Genomic DNA, 25178 nt, shown 5'->3' with positions numbered 1-25178 from the left:
CCATTCTCCCACCACTCAGTCACCTACATACTAACTACTTGTGAAAACCCCTCTTCTCCTCACCTCCATGACTTTTGGAACGAGCCTCAAATAAAATTCAGGGATTTTTGAGTGGAGGTGCATGGCCACAAAACTGCGGGGAGTGGAGGTGGCTAGGATGCCCTAGGAGACACAGTCTTCCTCTGCCCACCCTCATGAATTCAAGCAGGGGAATGTTTTATACTTTCTCTTGAGGTGCCATCCTCTTCCTCCTCACCCCACTCCTGGTTCACCCTTGTCAGTCCTTTCTCATAGCACCTTATGGGAGTAGAGGCCAGGAATTTTCTGGGGAGACAAGGTGGGAAAGGAGCATAAGGGAAAATGTTTGAGTTGTTGGTTTGGGACAGATCATGAACAAAAGAGGTAACCAGATGGCTCTCCCCAGTTCCCTGCCTGCTTTATCCTACAAAAGGAGCAACAAATGACACAAAGCATTAATGATGTAAGGTTTGTTGATGAAAAGTTGAAGCGTGAGAACTTCCTTTATTTTGTTTAGCTCGTTTTACTTTGTCATTCAGTGCAGGAGTAGTAGAAAAGTCACTTAGTACTCAAAATCCAGGTAAAGCAGCAAATTCTGTTGCCTCAGTCACATACATCTACTCCTTGGACCTAAAATGAAGAAAAGGTAAGTAATTAATTAATAGTAAAATTCGTCACAGAAATACTGGCAGCTAAAAAATCAAAACAGGGACTGGAAAGCCATCATTTAGAACTATTTCACGAAATGGAATTTTGAAAATGTTTCATTATGGGTCATTTGAGCTAAGCATAACTCAAAAGCATTCTGCTTAACTTTACTCTTTGTGGTAAAAGTTTTATACCTTTTAATTTTAAAATAGCAATCAATCTCTAAATGAAAAAGAGTTAAAAGGGATATAGACTTTAAAAAATATGCTTTTTTCTGATTTTTTTTTCAAAATCAAATTTCATCAATGTTGACATGTTTTAACAAAAAACTGTGAGTCCTCTTAAAAATGCATTTCTTATGAAAGGCAAATTGCTAAACTTAGAAAGTAAAGGCCATGTCTATATTGAACTTTCTAAATCACCCTTGTATTTACATGGAGACGCTCAAATTCCTGACTGGAAGCTGTATGCTGTTTTTTGGGTGACATACCACTTTGTCAGGAACCAGTCAATATGTCAAAGTCAGGTCATTTGATCAACTTTATCTCATATCATGTGGTCCTAACAGGTTGTATTTTCATTTCTTTGGGGCTCTCTCTCTGCTAACACATTTACTTGCCCTCTCCCTCCTGAAGTATCAGGCTACCTGTCAAGCAAGGAGCATCCCGATGTTTGTGCTGTGTAGGTTGCGTGTGCTCATCCCGGATAACTCCTGTTTGTGAGAACCAGGTTAAAATACACAAGAAGAAAGTAGCTCACCTGTTAAAGAAGTGAGCAAAAAAAGAGAGAAGATAATAATATCACGAAGTCTGCTGGTAACAGTGATGAGTTACCATGAGAGTTAAGCTCTTTATCAAGGTGAAGCCCATCGCCACGTGGCAACACACGTGTCCCTGTAAGGACACACCCTGCTTTTGCACCCCAAGCCCGTCCAGCCACATGAGAGGCAGCAGCCGGTAGTCCTCTGCCATGGCACTCGCTGGAAGTTGCTCGAGGACACAGGCTGCACAGCAAACAGGCAGTCGCTTGCGAAGTACGAGACCCTTTGAAGCACCGATGGGAACGAACAGGGAAGGCAAACAGGTGCAAATATACATCTGCTCCAGGAAAGTATGCGGAGACTGCCAGGATAACAGCCGCATTCCACAGACACTGTGATGCATTTCGGAAATGCTCTGTGTGCGTGCTCATGGACAGTCGTGCATCTCTACCAGCGGAGTCACACAACTGCAACTTGTCAAAATAACCCAATAAATCCTTAGGAGGCTGAGATATAGCTTTGGCTCCTGGTCCTCAATTACAAACTTTCTCCAGTCGGCTGTGTCTGTTCAGTAGCTGGATAACGTGTTTCTTTTCAGCACTGGATAACTTGTGTTTCTTTTCTAAGGCTATACCTTGGGGTACTTATCTCAAATTCTATTCATAAAACATTCTTGAGAAATCACTCCTGGGTATCATTAAACTCCCTTCCTGCATACACAGACTGCAGGTGTAAGATTCGGAATACCTGGATTTAACGATTGACTTCATTAGTGAGTTGAAATCAGTGATATTGTATATATCACTTTTGTGTGTTTTTTTTTCCTTCTAGCCTTAGTGTTTTGAGGAGCTGTTGATATTGGTCTGTAACCTTTATATATACATTGAGTCTAGCTTTTAGCAAGAAGGGATTTTTTAAGCAGGAAACTTCCAAACTGGAGGGGATTTTCAGGATGGGAATGAAATAAAGCCTGTGACTTCACTTCATATAACCTGCAGCCTCCTGATTTTCAGATACATACTATTTTATGGCGCATAAAAATTGTTTGAAAAGCAAATTCAGTCCCTTGAAAGGAAAATGTCTTTACCTCTGCATTACCCCACACAGATCAGATGCTGACAGCAGCTTCGTAACAGCAGCTCAGGACAGGGTATCTAACCTTGTCATTTACCCAAGTCATTTATACTACTCTCTAAGCTTGACCTAGACCATTTAAAATCAATTTAAGTATGACTACACCAACTGAAGATATCCCTTTGAACTCCATTGCAGACATACCCTGAAGAGTATAAACAGCCAGCTAGAGAGAACTTCTCAGGCTCTGGTTATACACTGTGGTAGGTCACAACACTACTGTAATATACTGTAATCAACAGCAAAAATTTGTGTGGGGAAATAATTGGGTTTGGAACTGTGAAATGTACCAGACTTGGGACTGCAGTTTCTTTTTTATAGTAAGCCTTTCTCTGGTCTTCAATGTTTAAATTCAAAATTGTTGCATATTTCACTTTAAACTGTCATATAACTATTTTCTTTATGATTTCACATAAAACGCTCATGAAAAAACATCAAGCATTAGAATTGAAAGGTAAACAACAATCCGTGAACTTTGCTTTCTTTTCTCCATCTGTCTATCTTACTTCTAACCAACTAAGCAAATCCTTTGTATTTTTATAAACCTCATTCTAGCACTGAAGGAAATAAAGCACTATTATAAGAAATTGTGAAAATGAAAACTGTAATGACACAGGCTTGACCTGTTTCTCAGAAGAGGAACTAAATTACTCCAAATATTTAAGAGCATATGTCATACTATTATGTAATGCCACCTAAGGAACTACAAAATAGAAATAAAATTCTTATCCCACAAAGGTTAACGTCTTGATTTCCAAAGAGATGCATGAGGCACATGGAGGGGCAAACAAGACAAGATAACAATGCAATAAAACCCCTCTGTGTTGTGGGCAAGGATCTTGGTCCAAGAACTGTTTAAACCAGAGTATACAAGAGAAGTTAGGCCAGCATTTCACAGCCCCGAGGTGACTGCAATTAGCCTGTGGATAACTGCACCCATGTTAGGGCTTCTATGGAGCCAGACAACTGCTCATGAGTAGTTTCAAGTGACTTTGGTGCTCCTATGGCACATTGACCTCAGCCTCTACTTCAAGTCCTCCAGAATAAAGGTGACACCAGGCTGTGCTGCCCAGAGAGTGGAGCTGGGAGCAGCATGTGAAGTGGGGAATGACAAAGGACCTTTAAAAATCCTTTGGAAGCAGCCTCTTGACCAACATTTAGCAGGGCACTTGGATCCAGAATCTGGACCCTTATGTCTATGGAAAAAGAATTCATAATCAATTTTACGGAATAAAATAATTTGCCAAGAGTGGTGGGAGTTTATTATTGTTCTGAGGAATGCTCTTCTTCATATTGCTAAGAGTTTGTTTTCTCTGAAATTGTCGGATGAAAGCAGTTCCTACAAAGGGATTTGAAATTACAGCTCACTGTTCCCCAGTCTAAATGTTTACCCAACCATCTGCATACGAGGACCACCTATTCCAGCTACCTCTGCCTCAAAGATCTCACTGTTCCTACCAGGAATCCATGGCAATAGTATAGATCAGCTGACTGTACTTGAATGAGCACTGGCTCAGGCTAGAAGTACTTGGCTCACTGAACAACATTAACATTGACATTTACTGGTATCTCATAACTCCTCGTCTCTCATTCCAGCTTTGTCCGAGCTAGTAGCAACTGCAGAAAATATAACCTGGTGTGTGAAGGTCCCATGGTTTAGCTGTGTGGTAAAGGTTTGGGGAGATCTGGCCAAGACTTCATACACAACTTTCACTATTTTAACTAGGAGTAGGGCATAGCTGAAAAATTCACCTACACATTTCTGGCTTAACTCTCCTCTTGGCTACACACATGTGCGTACAAAATATTTTCGCAGTCAGAAGAAGCAAAAGCCACCTAAACTTAAGGAGATAAAAGAGAAGTGAGAGATTATTGATGTTGTTTAATTATATGTCCACTGATCTGAATATGACTTCTGCACACATCATATGTATGACTGCTTTCCACAGAGCACCAGATCCAAAAAATTTAATTCATCTTTTAGGAAGAAGATACTAGAAAATTTTGTCTCTGTCACTCTTGAAGCAGGCCTAACATTACCTGTGATGAATTGACACACAAGAAATAAACAGATATTTTGCCTCTGAACAATGTGCTTTCTTCCCTCTGTGAACACCAAACTGGGTTTTCTTGGTTAACGGAGGAAGAAGGTCATCAATTTCTACTGAACTCACTGGAAACTATGTATAGCCTTTGTTCTACAAACCATGAGATTTTTTATCAAAATACACTGCAATCAACTATTTTCTCCAAACTTGCCTCATCTCTTTTATGTGATCCCCATCACAGGGACTGACATATTTTGCTGTTAAAGTCTCTACACGCAGATCCTCTCTAATGTACTGGATTGCTGCTGTTTCATCAATGGATGTCTCCTATAGTCAGCAGAACCAGAGCCCAAATGAGAACCCTAGATATTTAGCTCAGCCACCAACTTTCACCAGACTTTTTGGTGGCTTGCATCCAGTTCAGACCAAACCACCATTTAAAAACCTGCCAATAGTTTTGCTCTTTACCAAAACCTATGATTCATTTAATTGAAAATCCTGGAAAAACATTAAAACATGACAATGACAAAACATGGCTGGAGCATAGTAAAATCCTTCTTCTTTCAAAAATTGCTTTGGCTTCTTTAATTGCTTGAATTGCAGCTTGGCTTTTTACCACACAAACCAGCAGCTTTGCCATCTGCCCAGCACTGGGCTAATGCCAACTTCAGGGGGCAAATCCTGACTGAGCCATCACCAATGAATCATTGTTTCCTTTGGGGATTTCCTCTGAATTGTCCCACTCCAAGCCATCATGAAAAGGACGTTCGACTCCTTCGATATTATAAGTAAGAATTAAGCCAAAAGGGAGAGAATGCATAGTCACTACAGCATAGGAAATCTGCCCCGTTCTTGAATTTCAATGTAAGTTTTACTAACTACAGTACTTCCTTTTGTGGCTTTGTTTTTTTTGGAAAGGAACAAAGGCCTTTTAGAGCATTCACTTAGTGCGACAGTTTTACAGATCACTTTAATCACTTCAGAAGTTGTCCATTTATATAAGCTACTAATTGTTCTCCCCTTAAGCAGTAACACTGCTCTCTGAGGTATGCTGTTAATCGATCCTGCTAAAGACATGAATATTTCCGCTAAATGCCAATCTAGAAGTAATTAGATCAACAGTGTTAAAGGTGGCGGTCTGTTGCCGGGCAGAAGCAAGGCAAGAAATGAGGGCGCTGATATTAAGAATAATTAGGAATGAGCAATGTATGTCGCAGGAACTGTGGCAGAGAGAGGCAAGATGAACGTTGTGGCTGATGCACAGTATGAGGACAGGCAAGGACAGTGATTTGCAGATAAAAGGAAAGAGAGAAGAGTAAAGGGCAATTTGGATGGAACAGACATCCTAGAGTCCAAAAATCTCTCAAAGAACTTATGTATTGCTAAGACGGGAGAGTGAAGTGTTTTCTACTGCATTTACTGTTATTATGGACTGCAAATTACCTGGGGAAGGTCTGTAGTTTATGATATTTATATAAAATTTAATATAACATAGTCGCTGATGCTCTGCAATGTAATGCAGTATAGTTTGGAAACACGTAGCATGTATTGATGAAGCAACATATCTTTGCTAAAAGGCCTTCTCTAAGGGCAGCTTTCTAGTTCTGCCTCAGTAAAGGGTTGAGGCAAGCCCAGCAGATCCGTTTTTGGGCATGTCTCTGTCAGCCCAGCTCTCTGCATTTTGCTCTGTTGCAGAATAGCAGCACACCCACTGAGAATTTGAATTGTTTTTCCTATGTGTACGATTATTAAACAATAAGGCAAGTAGAATGCTAGAATCTTGAAGTTTTCAAACAAAATTATTCAATTCTGGTTCTGGCAGCTAGCAAGATACAGACAGAGCTTTTATACCACTGTTTATGCTGAACGCACTGTGCCCCAGCATGGTCCTAATGGGATGAATGGAACTATATGCACTTTAAAGTAATACTTGATATAAATATCAAATTCTGAGGTTCATGTATATATAATTGCTACAGATTACATAACAATACAGTATCTAGTAGTTGGCTTTTGGGTTTGTTGTATTTTTTTTTTTAAGGGAAGTGTCAAATTTGTTCCTGTTTGCTTAGCTGATTTAGAATAGGTCAGTTCATGCTGAATTTCCAAATAATACAAAGCTAAAGGGGTTGTAAACAACCAAAGGCCCAGGGTTAGCAAACACGACTGGTTCCAGGGAATCCAGTGGGCTGGCAGGAGTCCATGAGTTACCTAATGGGCGAATAATCCCAAGCAGGGATGCCCGATGGAGTAGAGCTGCTTGGAAAAATGTTACATTATGAAAGCCATTTGGGAAATGGTTAATAAACTGTAATTTACTGTCCTATGCTACATGTAGTCCTCTCACAAAACAACCAATAATACTATAGGGTTTGTGCAACCTGAGCTATCAGAGATGTTTATTTTCCTACAATTTTAGCATAAAAGTTTTCATTTTGGTCTCTTGCTTTTTATTATGCCAAATACAAAGAAGCTCTTAATCTGATCTAACATAACCAATCTTTAAAAACGTAATGTTTTGTTTCTTCTTTACAACCTTAACTTTTTTTTTTTTTTTCCTTAATAGTAAATAGCAGCAATAAATGCATAGCCAAGCAACAATCCATTTCTCAAGTCATTCATAGATTCCAGTGGACAAATTATCATGAACTTATATTTTCACTTTGTATGCAGATCACATGGGTATCCATCGAAACTCTTTTAAAGGCTGCCTCCACTTTATCAAGGATATGCAAGAAGCCTTTAGCAAAATAACAGAACAAGAAAGAGTACCTAATGCCAGCTCTCCTGGTGACGAAAATTGTTTTAAATTAGTGAGAACTTACATCCAAAGTGATTCTTAATATGGCAGGTACTGGCAATATATGTGGCGAGACCTTTATTTCTTGATTGTCCAGAGGGGATTGTAGGCTGGTTATCTAAATGTAACAATAACCAATTAAAACTATTCAGACATATTCTAGCCTTTGTGTTGTGGACACCCATGGCAAGTTTTCTTATAGTCTAGAGCTTAATGAGAGCCTCTGGCTGCCCTCTGTGAAACTAGGATTGCCACCCTTTAACCATGCTGTCAAATTTCCTCTACCTTGCTCTCCACCCACGTGCTCCAACAAAAGAAAGATTCACTTTGGAAGAATCCTGTGTACAGCCAGAAAGGGCGATAACATCTGGTTGTAAAGCGGCAGAAAAACTTTCTGGTACGTGACTCAGTTCTGGGTATGTGACAGAAAATTAAGAAGTTCTTGGAAAACGCTGATTCCAATCACCATTCAGATAGATTTAATAACACCAGGAAGTAGCATTGGAGGTTAACATCACAGGGGATATTCAGGGACTCCTCTAATTACTGCTACATTCAAGCTCACTTCCAAGTCTGTTACAGTTGGTACGTGTAACTTACAGCAATTGTGTTAAGCCTTGACTGATAAAACTGAAAATATAATGAAAAGAAATACAAATTGGTTTTTTTACTTTTAAACCTGTTTCAGACTGATTCTCTCCTTTCTCTTTTATTTCCATATGAAACTCTCTATTATTGCAATTTTTAGGGAGTTTTTCCATTTTCCAACATTCCGATCCTATGACTATAATCAGGCAGCCTTCAAATCAGGCAAGGTTTGGTCTTCTTTTTAATGTGTGCTCCTTAATTGTGCTACAGAAACTGGTTTTCAGTTAGAGCAGATTCAAACTTAGTAGCAGGGTAATCAAATGGAAAAGTTACACTAGGTTTGTTCAACCAACAGAAACAGAGCTTCCCAAATTAAATTGTGATCATCCCAAGGTTTAGACCAGTTGCTAATACAGTGATGAACAAGTTGCAGCCATGCTGCAGCACCCCCAGGTGTGAACTTGGACCTCTGGGAGATATATTGCCTCATACTCTATTTAGACAAAACCTTCTGTAGACAAAAGTGACACCTTCAGCTGTTGAGGTCAGAATAGACTCAATCATTTTAACCACACTTAGCCTGGATAAGTTTCCAGTCAACAAACACAAGACTACATTCTCAGCTGGTGTAAACCGAATTCAAAGGAACTACATCAGTTTATACCAGGTGGGGATTTAGCCTAAGCTTTTGTTTTCCCTTAAATCAAAGTTTGACCAAAGACGAACCCAAAACCTGATCATGTGGACTTGGAGCTTGTTGACATTCTGTGTAGGTATTGTCTATTGTGACAACTATATTGTCTAAATATGAGACAGAGCAAAATGCCTCTGTGTTTATTGACTGTACTTGTCAGCAGTGTAGCTGCACAGATGCAAGGCTAGTCAGCCTGTTTGTCTATAGGCAAAACAATGTGTATCTTGCAATAAAGCTCACACAGAGAAATAAAAGGGAAGTGAACATGACATGGTGCTCTGACGCAGCAGAGGAGCTTTAAAAGACTAAGGATAAAGAAATCATGCTCATTTTCATTAGAGATCAAAAGACTGTAAATTTTGCAAAATGGTGTTAAATAGAAATTCTGTGAAGATAAAAATTTGTTAGTAAAAGAGAGTATAAATATCTTATTGGAACCTCAAAGAAAAAAAAAATTGACTTGGAGAGGGAGGAAACTTCATTGTGACCAACATATTACGCAGTAAAAGCCAGAATCAAATATACAAAGTCCCTCCAGAGAACACTGCAACTGTTTACTAAAGCGCACTGATATGTGGACTTGCTATCTGGTTGAAACCAGCAAAAGATTACTGTCAATCCATCTCATGATCGTTAAGATAGGCCAGCTGAGCAGCCTAGAAAAACAGCAGCCAGGAGTGTAGTAACATATTTTGGACCAAAGTGGTTTAGTAACTGGAGGCAGAAACTAAAAATGAGTTTAAATCACATTTAATTCATCTGCCAACTTTGACAAGGCCATTACAACAAGTGTCTGACTGTGGCCTGGCCAAGGAGTAGCAGCAGTTTGAAATGCTTCTCCTTGTACCTGTGAACAGAGTCGCTGACCTTGGGACCATGCATCAACAGTGGCCACTCACAGAACTACAAAAAATTCCCTGTCATCCCAGAAAAACAGGGTGAAAAACTGTTACAGCTTCACTTTAGACCACAATAACCATGGAAAAAAGCAGAGAAACAGCAGCGTCCCCATTCCCTCTTCTGAGGAGAATGAAACCTGTGTATCCTTCCAACGTCAGCACTGTGAACTGAGAGACAATTGCATTACGATAATCATTTTTATTTAACTTTGAAAAGTGTTCCAAGGCTTAAGTTTTATACAGAGACAGGTTTTATACAGAGACAAATTAATACTCCTGATATTTTTACCAAAAAAAAGTGCTTTTTACCATAGTACTTTCACAAAGTGAAAATTTCTGTTAGTAAATTTTGGAGCGAAATCACATTTTAAGAGCATCTTAATCTATTTTCACTTTTCAGATTTCATGCCATTTGTTATTTTTCATTTTATTTCTTTCAACTGTTTTGCATAGACACACATGCAGGCTTGCGTTTGTGTGCATGCATGCATGTATGTCAGGATCTGGAAGAAACTTTGGAAACTGTTAATTAGAGAAAGTAGCAGCATATGCTATGCCATGAAAACCTGAATTGGCATTTGCCAGTATTATTAGGGAGCTGTTTTGAAAACAAAAATAACTTCAGAATAAGAATGAAAACATGTTATCTTAAAATCCTGCACTTGGGTTACTTCGGTTCCAGTAGGAAGAAGCTCATATGTCACTTTTAGTCCCTTTAACAGTAAAAGTAGCTAGTCCCTGTATAAATCGCAATTCAGTAGCTTTAAATGAACTACAGGCAGAAGGCAAAAGCTTTGTCTTCTGAAATTTGTGTTAACACCTGAATGTTGTTTCACAAGCACACCAAGAGATCTCTGTCGAAAGGTTTAAGAGACTCGCATATGGGTCTTGTTCTTCCTAAGAGATTCAAGATATCTCATGATTCAAGGTCCCTTGTCTTATCAGATGAATACCAGTGTTACTCTTTGCTACCTTTCCTCCCAGGAACAGTCCTCTAGGGCAACACAGGTTCTGCATCGCATAGTGCTTTGAAATCCCCGTGCTGAATTTCTCTCTTGTTCACAGTTCCTCTTGAGATAAGTTAGAGAATCACGGAATCACGGAATTTCAGAGTTGGAAGGGACCTCTAGAGATCATCTAGTCCAACTCCCCTGCTAAAGCAGGATTGCCTAGAGCACATTACTCAGGACTGCATCCAGGCGGGTCTTGAAAATCTCCAGAGAAGGGGACTCCACAACCTCCCTGGGCAGCCTGTGACAGTGCTCTGTCACCTGAACCGTAAAGAAGTGTTTCCGTGTATTTGAACGGAACTTCCTGTGTTCTAACTTGTGCCCATTGCCCCTCGTCCTGTCACTTGGAACCAATGAAAAGAGCCTGGCTCCATCCTCCTTCAACCCACCCTTTAGATACTTGTACACCATAATAAGGTCTCCCCTCAGCCTTCTCTTCTCCAGGCTAAGGAGTCCCAGCTCTCTCAGCCTTTCCTCATAAGGCAGATGCTCCAAGCCCTTAATCATCTTAGTTGCCCTTTGCTGGACTCGCTCCAGCAGTTCCCTGTCCCTCTTGAACTGGGGAGCCCAAAATTGGACACAGTATTCCAGTTGTGGCCTCACCAGTGCAGAGTAGAGGGGGAGAATGACCTCCCTCGACCTACTGGCCACACTCTTCCCTATGCAGCCCAGGATTCCATTGGCCTTTTTGGCAACAAGGGCACACTGCTGGGCCATGGATAATTTACTATCTACTAGGACCCCCAGATCCTTCTCCTCCAAGCTACTTCCCAGCAGGTCCGCCCCTAACCTATACTGGTGCCTAGCATTCTTCCTCCCCAGGTGCAGGACCTTGCACTTGCTTTTGTTGAACCTCATTAGGTTCTTCTCTGCCCAGCTCTCCAGCCTGTCCAGGTCACACTGGATGGCAGCACGGCCCTCTGGGGTGTCAGCCACCCCACCCAGTTTGGTATCATCAGCAAACTTGCTGAGGATACACTCTGTCCCCTCATCCAGGTCATTAATGAATATATTAAGTTATTAAGTTACCATGAAAACACAAATGAAGTCTGTTTCTCCTAAATTCGTCTCAAAGCCTGTGCACTGCAGAGCAAGGTTGGGCACGGCTAGCTCTCCTGCCAGTTCTCAGGAAAACCTGTGATCTTTGCTGCAGCAGCAGACTTCACTTACTTCTTCCTTATAATAGTTGGGGGTTTGAATGATTGAACTGTCCTTGGGCAAGGACATCTACCCTGCTGGCTGCTCTGCCTGCCCTGGGCACAGAAACTGTGGCTGAAATGCTCACAAGTATGCAGTTCAAGAGCCAGTGGGACACTTATGATCCAGCCACTACGTCTCACAGACTTCTATCGCTAGACAGAGCCGGTGCAGGGCATGAAGCCAAAGGATGCTTTTGTAGCGGGAATTTAAGAGAGTGGGAGCCCCACAGCCCTGTCTATTTCCCAGCCTTATGGTTTGGGGACCTCAGGCAGCCCCAGGACCCATGGCTTTGCTTGCACACTAGCTGTGCACGTAGCCCATGTTTCGGCTGTCTCTTCTGCAACAGAGATGAACGGCTTTCTGCAGTTATGCCAAATGAAGAATGGCTGACATACCTACTAGATTTAATATGACCCAATTTTCTCTCCCCGGCAAAGCAGTACATTGCACCCTCTCATACGCTTCAGCTAACACTAGGCAATATCGCCACAGTATTTGCAGTATTCCCTAGGAATTCCCTGTAGACCAGAAATAGCACGGCAACGCTAGCTGCTTATCAAAAGAAAAGTGGCGGGGTTGGAAAGCCGACCCCTATTATAGAGAACAGCAGATTGTGGTTTGCAAGCAGAAAGCCATGTGTCACCAGCACTCAACACATAGGTGTACAACCCCTAAAGCACAAGCCCTGACAGAAGGAGCTAAAAGAGGAGTCTGAGGACAGCCTATTGCAGCTGCTTGCACCCCCCTGCAATGCTGGCTGTCACAGACCGAACCAAGTGGTCACATGCACCAGACCATGGAAAGAATGTGTGATGCCTGGGACGGAGAAGTGTCACTTTGTGTGACTCCCTCACAGATGGTGTTTGACAGCGGTTAACAGAGCCGTCTCCCTAGCTGACCCCGGCGAGCACAAAGGTGTTCTCAATAGATGTTGTACCCAACCTGATTTTCAGTGTATCTTTTCAAAGTGTAAGGCGGTTATTTGATGCTAAACAGCAGATCTGTGGGGCGTATTGGAGTCTGGTACAGGGACCCCCAAGCTACCACTAAGTGGGTTCATTAATTCAGTGAAGGGAACACTTCAGCCTTGAAATGCAGCACGATCATATTAGCAAGGTCTTGTACCCAAGAAAATCAGTCTGGGCAGACTGCCATGGTCGTAAAATCATGGAAAATAAGAAGAGAAAGGACCTCAAGAGGTCATCTTCTGCCCAAAGGCAGGATCAGCTTTATCCAAATAACTCCTGACGTATATTTTTCTCGTCTGTTCATAAAAATCTTCAATGACGGACATCCTGTAACTTCCTTAAGCAATCTACTACACCATTTAATGGTTCCTAATATCCTAAACATTGCGTCAGCTCAAGCCTATTATTTCTTGTCCTAGACATGGTACACTTGGCAATATTTGTTTTCCAGTTTATTCCTTGATTTTCTTCAGAAGTTTTTTTATATATCAGAAGAGGACTCTCTCCCACCTGTTTTCCCAGGTTAAGCATCACCAGGTGCTTCAACTTCTCCTTCTATGCCAGAATCTTTTAGTCTGAAATCTGGTCATCATTGCCACTTCCTTCTCGTTGTTCTCACACTGTTTCTGATTTCAGAGAGAGTTTGGTGCAGACATGCCCTCAAGGGTTCTCTTAGGGAATATGTCATGGATATATTTTCTCTGGTTTTCAGTAAGATAAGCAGAGAGGAGCTAGTGATTACTTGTCAAATGTTTCCAACTGGAGTTTATAACACTTATGATGCACTGTCACTGAGGTGTCTGTAGTTTTGTCAACTAAAGCAATTTAAATGACCTATGTAGGAGAATGATAGCTGCCACAAAGGCCATAGCTGAGACTAGTCACCTGAGCACTTATGCAGATTCTCAGGAACATTTCATAATAAATAGCCCACACTACCACATCTGTCGTCCTCCAAGACCACCAGTTTTAAAGCTCACTTGGCCGTGACCATACAAGTGTCTGCTCTGTCTATGCTCGGTCCATTCAGTGGTGCTGAACAGTTACACCACTGTGCAGTTTTTCTTTTGGTGAATAGATGTTTGATTTATTTTTTTTTTTTAATAATTTACTTCAGCCATGTTCACAGCTATTTTGAGGCTGCCTTTTGATAACTGGAATTGATCAGGCTTCCATAAGTTTGTGGAAAGGGAACAGTTAAGTGAGTGCGATTCTTTGTTCTGAAAACACCTCATCATAACATCAAATCAGAAGTGGTATTATGTGATTTATAAGACTGAGCTGGCCAAGCAAGATAACTCAGATATGGACTATTCACAGTAAATCCCCAATTCAAAAGAATGACAAAAAGTTGTGTTTTAAAAAAGAAGGTACTTCTTACCTTCTTATTTGTTTGACCAATGTACACACTCAGGACATATGGCAAGAAGGCATGCAATCCAGATGGAGCCCGATACCCTTGGGGCTGGAGCGAGTCTCAGGAAAATTCCCACTTGTGTGTCAGAGCCATACTCACGCATGTGAGAATCACACTGGGTTTACTGCCTCAAAGATGACTCTTGCTAAGCATGGAAGTGGATGCTATATTTAGCTACAAATGAATTTGCTTCATTAGAGATATTAATTAGATCAATGGATGAGAATTTTGTTACGTGTAAAGGTTAAATTCCTAGATTTACCTGGAGCAATGGCTCTAAGTTGCGTAACAGCAATACCACAATGTAGACTTACCAAGAAACTTCATGTTATCCGAACAATGTAGCCCTAATCACATGTATAACGTTAGGGTCTGAGAATAATACATCTTGTCCTTGCCGAAATTCTTCCAATTCTTTTCTTATCTCAGCTTATCTCCTCTCCATTAAGGGCATACCCAAACACTTTGTGCCACATTGTTATTTATGTTACAGTTAAAGCCTCTTAATAATTTCTTCAAGGCAGTGTTCTTGTTCAGTTCAGTATGTACTCAGATGACTGCTCTCAGAATGAATTCAGTCATACAGTTACACAATCATCTAAATATTCGCGATTATATTCTCAATTCTGATACTTGTTTCATTTGTTATCATTGCTATATCGTCACCATTGTTCTCTGAAAGCACACGAACCGTTCCTGACAAAATCACTTGCATCAACAGCATCTTTACAATGCTCTTGTTTTTCAGAAAATAAATGCACTTCAAATAAGCCTATAGTTAAAGGTGAAAGCTTCACCTCTTGTCCTGTTTTTTTTTTTTTTCAGAACTATTAGGCATCTGTGAAATCGTCTGATTTCAGTTAGAGATATGACTAATCTGTATTTTAAAATATATATGTTTGTCAGGCCCTGCAGATGTTTTAATCAGAGACACATATATGGAAGCAAAAAAAAAAATTATTTATTTCATGCCTCAGGAGATTGTCATAATTAGCACACTATCAGAGAAATGGGCTTGTGAGAAAAAGTAGTTCTTACTGGGGAAATAGCAAGTATAGATAGGTGACATTTGTGCAATGATAAGGAAGGCTGGAGAGACAATAGCCTCCAGCGAGTGTCGTCCAGTGAGGGGCATGTGAGCCCAGGCATGTTGTGTGTCTGCAGGCCCACAGCTCTTCAGCCCACACTGACTTTACACCTAAACCGAGCTATAAGAAGTGATCTGTTGTCTGGAGACCCCCTCCAAGTGGTCTGCCAGCTCTGCATACAATAAACACTGTTCTGTGATCAGCCTAAATGTTGGGACTCTTGAACGGTGGTTAACTCCTGGGATTATCTTGAAGTAAGGACATGATCAAGAAAGTTAAATTATCCATTATGTCATTGGTTCTCAAGCTGTGGTCTGAAATCATGATGGTTTGCGAGCGAGCCTGTGGAGCACTGTTAAACAGCAAAATTTACAAATGGGCTGATTAGAAGTGCGATAGTAGACGTACACAGTGGCCTGTGAGAAATTACGAGGGCTGGTCTAACAAGTGGAAATTACTGTTATAGAATACGAAAAGCTTCTTCAGAAAAACACTTTTTCATCTGTAGCAAGAAAGTAAAACAAGAAATGTAACAGCTTTCCAAAATTCCTCCAAAGATTGGAAGCTTTTGTTTTCTTGTAACAATAACGTGGGAACAAACATTTGTTTTCTTTCTATTTCTAGAGCTACCCTAGTGCTTGGGTGGGAATGGAACAAAACCCATGTGAGAGATCTGCGGTTAGTTTTGTTTCTGGGTTGACATAAATTCAAATTATGGTAGTTTGGATTTGAACCAAACAAATTATCACCTATATCTGAATAAATCTCACTTCCTTTACACCAGAATGCATCCCCCATACGTACATGATTGAGTTGTCAACCATACTACAGAAAAATAAGCAGGCAGAGAATTTACTAGGCACATCTTTTACAGCTAAAACAAAAATCTGCAGAAGGAAAAAGAGTCTCATACTTCAAACAAAGCACTTGATACAGTTGGAAAAAAAATAAAGGATTTAAAAGAGGTGAAGGATTTAACTAGCCCCGAGATGTTTAAAAAAATGTACAAGGCAAAGAAAGGGAGACCAAGGTTAGAAGCAAATAATTGTCCTACTGGGGCCACAGACCTGCCTTGGCCGCCACTCTCACCGTGGCCACTGGGGCTATGCCTCTAATGGTGAATAGAAGAAGCCAGGGCATGGTTTTTGGCCTTGTAGACAAATGGCATAGCACAACTTCTGTCAGAACAGCTGAATTCTCTGGAGTTGGGTCTCTGCTCTGGCTCTATTTAGTTTCCTAGAATAAATGTAGCTTAATAGATTGTTAAGGAAAGAATATAGGAAATAGATCAAGTCAAATGACCCTTTTTCTGATATAGCATCCCAGCCTCTGCAGTTCAGCACCCGTGGGACTTCCTGAGCCAGAAGCTGTAGCCACAATTTAATAAATGAAGATGAACTCTCCTCCATAACTTTTTCAGCTTTACTGTGTGAAGATGTACTTCCTTTTATTTGTTTCAGGTCTGGTACCTAATAAATGCATTGGTTGCCTTCGTAATTCTTATACCGTAAGAAACACTGAATAATTCTTTTTTACTTATTTTTCTGAACTTTTTTTTGATATTTTTACAGGTTTCATCATTTCCCCTCAATCATCTTTTCCAGTCCTATCTATTTCATCTCAGCTTGTAATTACATTGTTCTGTAGCACAGTCCATCCCTGTCACCCTTCTCTCTGCTCTCTAGTGCCATTACAGCCTTTTAGAAATAGATTGTCCAGAACCACATTCAATGTTCAGATACGGGTGTACAATAGATTTACACATCCATCTGAATTTTTTAATTCCTCATTCTTTTCCCAATAATTCCTAGTTTAATTGCCACTTTTTTCTTGCAGAAGAAGCAGCAACCAAACATTTCACTGATGTTTTCAGGGACTGTAAGGTTGCTTTCAAGAGTAGTAATAGCTAATTTAGAGTCCATCACTGTGTATGAACAGTGAAGGTTATTTTTTCTCAGTGCATGACTTTCCATTTGTTGACATTGATTTCATCTGTCATTTCATTGTTCAATATCATGAGACTCTTCTGTCATTCCTCACATCCAGCTTATGCTTTTACTATCCTGATTAATTCTGTATCATTACACAAAGAATCACCTCTCAGCTCAACACCTTTCCACAGCATTTACGAATTGAGATCCCTGGAGTGCTGATGGTTCCTTGCTGTGAAAAATGATAATTCACCCTACCCTTTGTTTCCTGTCTTTCACCAAGTAATCTGGGAGAAGGTTTACCCTTTTACCCCATGACAATTGAGTTGCATTGCTGTTGTTTATCTCTTTTTGAAAATTCAGGTTCATCAGTTTGAATCAACATTATCCAAATAATCCTTGGCTCCTTCAAAGAATTGGCACAGTTTTGCAAAGTATGGCTTTCTTCTATGAAAGTTGTTCTGATTCTTTCCCAATGTATCATCTTTACCCTTTTGTCTGCTAATTATTTGTTATTATCTAGAAATTTTACTGATAAGAACATCAGAGTTACTGATCCGCTGGAACAAGGAAGAGCCCTTTTTAACAGCTGATTGCCCATTTGTCACTTTCCATTATTTTGGTATCAAATTGCGAGATATTAATCTCTTCTATTAACAGTTCACACTGATACAGACCTTGGGGTTTTTACCTATGAAGAAAATCTGCACTATAGGTAGCTCCTTAATCTTTCCTATAATGACCAGTAATGCAAGAAAGAAATTTAATATTTCATCTATAGGCTTGTACTAGACTCTTTGTTTACTACAGTCCTATTGATCAATGAACCCTGCCTTTAGCAAGCTTCTTTCTTTGCTTCCAAAATGTTTGAAATACTTTCCTATCCCTCCCCCTTCCTCCCCCCCACCCTTTTTTCTTTTGGGGAAAAGCTTTATTCTATTTCTGAGGGATGATATTTTTTCCTAATAATCCCCTGTCCTCTGCTGTTCAATCACTAGTTTAGGGAAGAAAGATTGAAGAGCACTGTCCTTTTACAAGTGTTGTTGATGAGTAGTGCATATTCTCTGAGCTTCTAAGGTAGTGCAAAAATGTAAGAACTTTACCCTTTTAGCTAGTTATTCCTTTTAACTAGTTTTCTCACTGTAACACAATTTTATTCTTTGCTTGTAAATATAACATAGGTGTGATTAGATTTTTTTGTATGTTTGTTCATTACTATTATTGCGAGTTTTTCACACTTACAAGGATATGAAATTTGAGTATTCTGTATCCACTGTTGTATGGTGGCTCTTGGGCGACATGGACAGTGGGGTCGAGTGCACCCTCAGCAAGTTTGCCGATGATACCAAGCTCCTTCACGAGGTAGACATGCTGGAGGGGAGGGATGCCATCCAGATGGACCTGGAGGCTGGAGAGGTGGGCCCAAGCCAACCTCATGAAGTTCAACAAGGCCAAGTGCAAGGTCCCACATCTGGGTTGAGGCAATCCCAAGCACAAATACAGGTTCAGTGGGGAATGGCTGGAGAGCAGCCCTGGGGAGAAGGACCTGGGGGTGCTGATTGACAAGAAGCTCAACATGAGCCAGCAATGTGTGATCGCAGCCCAGAAGGCCAACCGTATCCTGGGCTGCATCAGAAGAAGTGTGGCCAGCAGGTGAAAGGAGGTGATTCTGCCCCTCTACTCCACTCTCGTGAGACCCCACCTGGAGTACTCCATCCAGCTCTGGAGTCCCCAGAATAAGAACATGGACCTTCTGGAGTGTGTCCAGAGGAGAGCCATGAGGATGATCCAAGGGCTGGAGCACCTCTCCTATGAGGAGAGGCTGAAAGAGTTGGGGCAGTTCAGCCTGGAGAGAGAAGGCTTCAGGGAGATTTTATTGCAGCCTTCTGTAGCTAAAGGGGGCCTACAGGAGAGCTGGGGAAGGACTTTTTACTAGGACATGTAGCGATAGGACCAAGGGGAATGGCTTTAAAGTGGAAGAGGGCAGGTTTAAATTAAACATTTTCACTTTGAGGGTGGTGAGGCACTGGAACAGGTTGCCCAGAGAGGTTGTTGAGGCCCCATCCGTGGAGGTGTTCAAGGCCAGGCTGGACGTGGCCTCGGACGACCTGGTCTGGTGAGAGGTGTCCCTGGCCGTAGCAGGGGGGTTGGAACTCGATGATCTTCAAGGTCCTTTCCAACCCAAACCATTCTATGATTCTATGATATTTAGTCAGATACTGTGCACTAAATCCTGAGATATAAATCTGGAAATGATCCTTTTTTTGATTTTTTTTTTGATTCAGAATTGCAGTGAGAAGTCAGTTACAATGATGCTCATAGTGAGTAAAGTTTAACAAATATGGCTTTGAGTTTGTTTTTAAAAATCTAGACACCTCAATTGTGCTTTGCGTTGGATATCAGTGCTTTTTAGTGGATCTTGGTTTCGCTGTTCTTTAGTTCTCCATCTGCTAAATGGGAACAATAGCACATATTTGCATTGCATTGGTATTAGGAAAACAAATATGCTATAAATTATGAGGTATAATTAGGAGATGCAACAATAACAGAGTTCATAGAAGCACTCAAGATAAAAAGATGAAACCTTTCAAAAACATCTGGTTTGTACATATGGTGTTGTACCGAATATTGTACCATAATCAGCATTAATAGATTGTACCTCTACATCTCTGCTAATCTTCAGTATTTCAGTAACACACAAGTTGTGTTAGGCTTTATAAACACATTATGTGAATACTTATTGTTATAGAAAAATAAACATACTAACAATGGGAACAAAGGCAAAAATATACACGAGATATATTTCATAATTTGATCGTTTTGTTTTGTTCCATATTGTGAATTTATGACATACCCTTAGCTGCAGTCCTATAAAGAAATTTTTATTTGGTTGAATTTTGTAGCCATATTGGCAAAAGTTTGTATTGAGAAGCAATTTGTAGGAGGAGGGAGCTGCAGGCCACATCAGGAGGGGAATCCCAGGTGAAGTGATTTGCTTGGGAGACAGTGCAAACTGAAGACAGAAAAATTAATGAAGAGAAAACTAGATACGGAATCACTGGTGCAGCAACAGGGATAAGAACGACTGAGCAGAAGAAAAGAATGGTTACATAGGAAAGGGATGAACTCTGTGGAGACCTCAAGGCAAGACACTGATTAGATGCACCAGTGAAGCATAAGCCACTGAGAGAAATAAAAGGGAGTTGAGTCAAAAGGATGAGCCAGACAGACCACAACGATCCTTTCAGCAAGGTGAACTGGGGTAAAGCAGAAAGATCCCACCACCGGCCTCACTAGTGAACAGGGCTGAAGAGGCCAGAGTGACAGGGTGGTGGTTCATTGCAGGAGGCAGGAAGACGCATTTATAATGTATTAACTGTGCAGCTTAATGTTTGCAGAACTAGCCAATACTCAGAAGACCAACATAACTATGAAGTAAACCGCTTTATACTCCAGGTTATTTGAGAAACTGTATAACATTATTATGTCATGTAAAATCCATTATTATATGTCGTGATGTGTAGTGAGCACTGACATAACCCAATGGTTTGACATATCTGATCTAGGAGATTAACCGAAACTGTTTTATTATAAAAGAATGTAATTGAAAAATCAAAAAGATGTGTTGTAAAATACTCATATATATCAAAAAGAACACCCTAAGGTAGTTTTTAGACAGCTCATAATTTCACTGTCCTATTGCACAGGACTGGAGATAGTTTCACAATATATATGGATTAAGTTCTTACATCTACAAATTCTTTTGTCTTATTTTAACAATCTAACATAAAGATTCTGCTAAATCACAATTTTTAGCAGTCATCAAGATTAAAAGTATGTATTTTATGGGTAGCAGGAAACAAACCAACATATAAGGAAAACAGGTCCTTCTGAATCATTCTTAGTGAATCATTCATTTAATAGTCTGAAAATAGTACACTTATGTTTGTAATAAAAATCAGGTACTGTGTAAAATTTACTTAGGTTCTTTAGTCATTCTCAGAAATTGACTTAAGATTTAGTTCTAAAAAGTATTAAATAATTTTTTCTATGTGTTTTCTCTATCTTACCTTCTGAAGAAACATACCAGAAGCATTCATCTCACCTCATTTTACACAGCTACAATGTCAACAACATCAGCCGACCTCTTTGTATAACTCCCTGTTATTTTCAGTAAGATATATGAGCGTTTCCAGAACGCACCTCATCCCAATGAAGAGATCTAAAACAAGTCAGATGAGTCACAGTATGAGTGTCTCTTCCTGTGAATAGCTGCCAAAGGGAGCCTGGGTGAGCAGTTCAGGTGCAGACATCTAACGTCTGAATAACTTAGGGGAGATGAAACCCATTCAGGAAAGCTGGTGACAGTAGTAGCCAGAACAAAGAAAAAAGGACATCATAAGTTATAAGAGACTACAGAAAATAGGATGGACAGGTCTTCATGTAACAAGAGTTACAGGAAGGGGCAAATCCAGAAAAGAAATTTCATTTGAAGGTCCTGAGAAGCTGACGGACAGGACCTCAAGCCACAGACACCAAAAGCAGAAAATGGCCAATAACGCTTCGTATCAGGCAGCAGTGAAAGAAAGGAAATGAGAAGCCTACCAAAATGCTCAAAGAAAAATGAGAAATGGAAACCACGGGATAAAACGGACAGGTGCACTTTTGCTGGAAGCAGTGAGAGTGGGCATACCTTCTCTTTTACTTCTTGCAGGGAAATTATTTGTGCTCTTCTGTCGGGTTTATTGGGAAGCAGAAAGCAAAGAGGCCAGAACACCTCTGCCCCATCCGCACTACTTGGTGAAATACGTGAACTCACAGGCACAGGGCAGAGTAGCAACTCTGATATGAGGCAACTTCCCTTCCAGTAATGCTGCCACCTCTACCCTGTAACCTATGGTTGCTTTAATACCAGACTCAGCTGTCTGATTTGCCCTAAATCTCCTTATAGTCAAAGGGAGTATTTTTTTCCTTTGGCTTTCTCTGTGGTCAAATATGCTATTTCTATAATAACAGCCTTTACCAAGATCCTGATTTTGATCCAAATTTTCTGTCACAGTCATGCCTTCTTTGCTTATGTGGGTTTATTTCACATCCTTAACATTAATTAAATGCAGAGGAGTGTTTTTTTCACATTCATTTTCTTTTCTCAGATTTGTTCCTTTCTTTTTTTCTGAGTAATTGCAGTAGGATTAACTGCATTGTTAGAGTTAGAGTTCTGAATACAAATAAGAGGGCTTTTCCCTTTCTCTTCCCTGACTTCATTTCTATTACTGCAATCACAAGTATTGTTAACAACATTAAAGCCCACAGCAGATGTGAACCAGGCTATAGTGAGAGAATATTTTGATTCCACAAAAAGGTTCAGCGCTGAAACATAATGTTCTTGCTTCCCAGCTATTACAGGGCAAACTAGCATGCACTTTTGAAAGTTAATATCTAATTTTCTAGATGCCTGCTGCCAATTTGTTTTCATTCTACTTCAATATAACAGGCAATGAGAAGGGATTTTGCAAAGATTACTACTGGGCTTATTATTATTGCACTAGTAGTTCTGGAAAACAAAATACCAAAACTCAGCTGATGATGACATAGTTATACAACAAAACTGGCTGCCCAGAACTCAGAGCCTGGAATGGGCCCCTAGAGGAGACCTCGAGCTGACACCCTACAACTTAAATAACTCCAACTTATCTTTTACGCTATAATCTTAGTTTTATTACAAAACTGGATTTATGTTAGGAGCTGAAGGGCTATGCAGTCTTTCACCTCTCTTTTCTCCCAGTGTTTGGAATACAAGCGAGGCCAGGAGTGACAACTGAAAGCTACTGCCATCTGATGGCTGCAAGGGAACCCGTGCAAAACAAGCTGCCTGCGAGCAGGTGGAAATCCTACAAGGCAATTACTGCCACCGGCACAAACCAGATCCCTTTCAAGCGTGCACAGCAGAGGATATCAGTGATTTAATGGTCATGGCGGCCAAGCTATCCTCGCAGCCTGGGCACTGCTGCCTGCAGACTCCTGGTCGTCACATCCACCTTGTGTTGGATGTTCCCCCCTCTCCCCGTTCACTCCCTCAGCTACTATGCAGGCAATAAATTAAACAAAGGGGGTTGACTTTTGTAACACTATAGGAATTACCACTATATTTGTATTTTTAGAGTGGTTTGTCTCTACCAGTGGAGACAAATAGAGCTGCTGGTTCCAGGACAGAATAAAGGAGATTCCTTTTTCCCTGGAAGATTTCCTGCAAAAAGTGGATGAGGGAAAGGCTGTGGATGTTGTTTACCTGGACTTTAGTAAAGCCTTTGACACTGTTTCCCACAGCATTCTCCTGGAGAAACTGGCTGCTCATGGCTTGGGTGGATGTAAGCTTTGCCGGGTAATGAAATGGCTGGAGGTCTGGGCCCAAAGGGTGGTAGTGAATGGAGTTAAATCCAATTGGTGGCTGGTCACAAGTGGTGTTCTCCACGGCTCGGTGTTGGGGTCAGTTCTCTTTAACATCTTTATCAATGACCTGGATGAGGGGATTGAGTGCACCCTCAGTAAATTTGCAGAGGACATCAAGCTGGGTGGGAGCATTGATCTGCTTGAGGGTAGGAAGGCTCTACAGAGGGATCTGGACAGGCTGTATCGATGGGCTGAGGCCAATGGTAAGAGGTTCAACAACGCCAAGTGCCAGGTCCCACACTTGGGTCACAACTCCATGCAGCACCACAGCCCTGGGGAAGAGTGGCTGGAAAGCTGCTCAACAGAAAAGGACCTGGGGGTGTTGGTGGACAGCCAGCTGAATATGAGCCAGCAGTGTGCCCAGATGGGCAAGAAGGCCAATAGTATTCTGTCTTGTATCAGGAATAGTGTGGTCAGCAGGACTAGGGAGGTGATCATCCCCCCATACCTGGCACTGGTGAGACCCCACCTTGAGTACTGTGTTCAGTTTTGCACCCCTCACTACAACAAAGACATTGAGGTGCTGGAGTGTGTCCAGAGAAAGGCAACAAAGCTGGTGAGGGGTCTAGAGCGGCTGAAGGAACTGTGATTGTTCAGCCTGGAGAAAAGGAGGCTGAAGAGAGACCTTATTGCTCTCTATGACTACCTGAAAGGAGGTTGTAGCAAGGTGGGTGTTGGTCTCTTCTCCCAAGTAACAAGCGATAGGACAAGAGAAAATGGCCTCAAGTTATGCCAGGGGAGGTATAGATTGGATATTAGGAAAAATTTCTTCACAGAAAAGGTTATCAAGCATTGTAACAGGCTGCCCAGGGAAGTGGTTGTATCACCATTCCTGGAGGTATTTAAAAGATGTGTAGACGTGGTGCTTAGAGACATGGTTTAGTGGTGGGTTTGGCAGTGTTAGGTTGATGGCTGGACTCAATGATCCTAAAGGACCCTTCCAACTTAAACAGTTCTATGATTCCATGATTCTATGAAGTGAAGGTTGGCTTGACCCCTTCCCTTCTACAGGTGATTTACTAAATATGACCGGGAACCGTATTTGAATTTCAAGTTGACAAAGTCTTTGAAGTCTTATATTATATGTAGTATTTTGTTTCAACTGTATTCCAGTTTTTGTCCAGCTTTAATCATTCCATTACTATAATGTCCATCTGAAATATACCTCAGCTTTTCAAGGTTGAGGTTAAGACAATCATGATTAACCATCAGTTAATAAAGAATAGGGAAAATTAAAGAAAAAAACAAAATGTGTTTGAAACTCATTCAAAATTTGTAAAATTGCATGAAAGAATTACATGAAAAATGGTCCAAGTTTAAACCATAAAAAGCATTCTGTAATACCTTCTCCACCACAAGTGGGTATAAGCTAAGTGTTTTCAGTAGCCCTGAAACGCTGTTTCCTTTTCTAATTAAGGAAAAGAGCTTTCTAGGGATGTCTACAGAATAATACAAGATGCTCTGAGAAGATGCCAAATTATAGTGGAAATGTGTTTGTTCCCAGTGTGAGCAGAAGCACTTGAGA

The 25178-nt window shown here is 40.8% G+C and overlaps 1 long non-coding RNA gene across 1 annotated transcript; it reads right to left on the bottom strand.

Annotated features, from left to right (window-relative positions):
- Positions 1-509: 509 nt before the first annotated feature.
- Positions 510-21971, bottom strand: LOC309670034. The gene is made up of 3 exons (XR_014268957.1): positions 21897-21971; positions 21274-21425; positions 510-648 (listed from the first exon to the last, which is right to left on the bottom strand). It is a non-coding gene; the product is annotated as an uncharacterized lncRNA (long non-coding RNA).
- Positions 21972-25178: the final 3207 nt, after the last annotated feature.

Source organism: Vanellus vanellus, assembly GCF_965231255.1.
Source record: "Vanellus vanellus genome assembly, chromosome: 1".
Taxonomy (NCBI): Eukaryota; Metazoa; Chordata; class Aves; order Charadriiformes; family Charadriidae; genus Vanellus; species Vanellus vanellus.
Note: the sequence above shows the minus strand (reverse complement) of the source record. Positions and strands in the feature narration are given on the sequence as shown.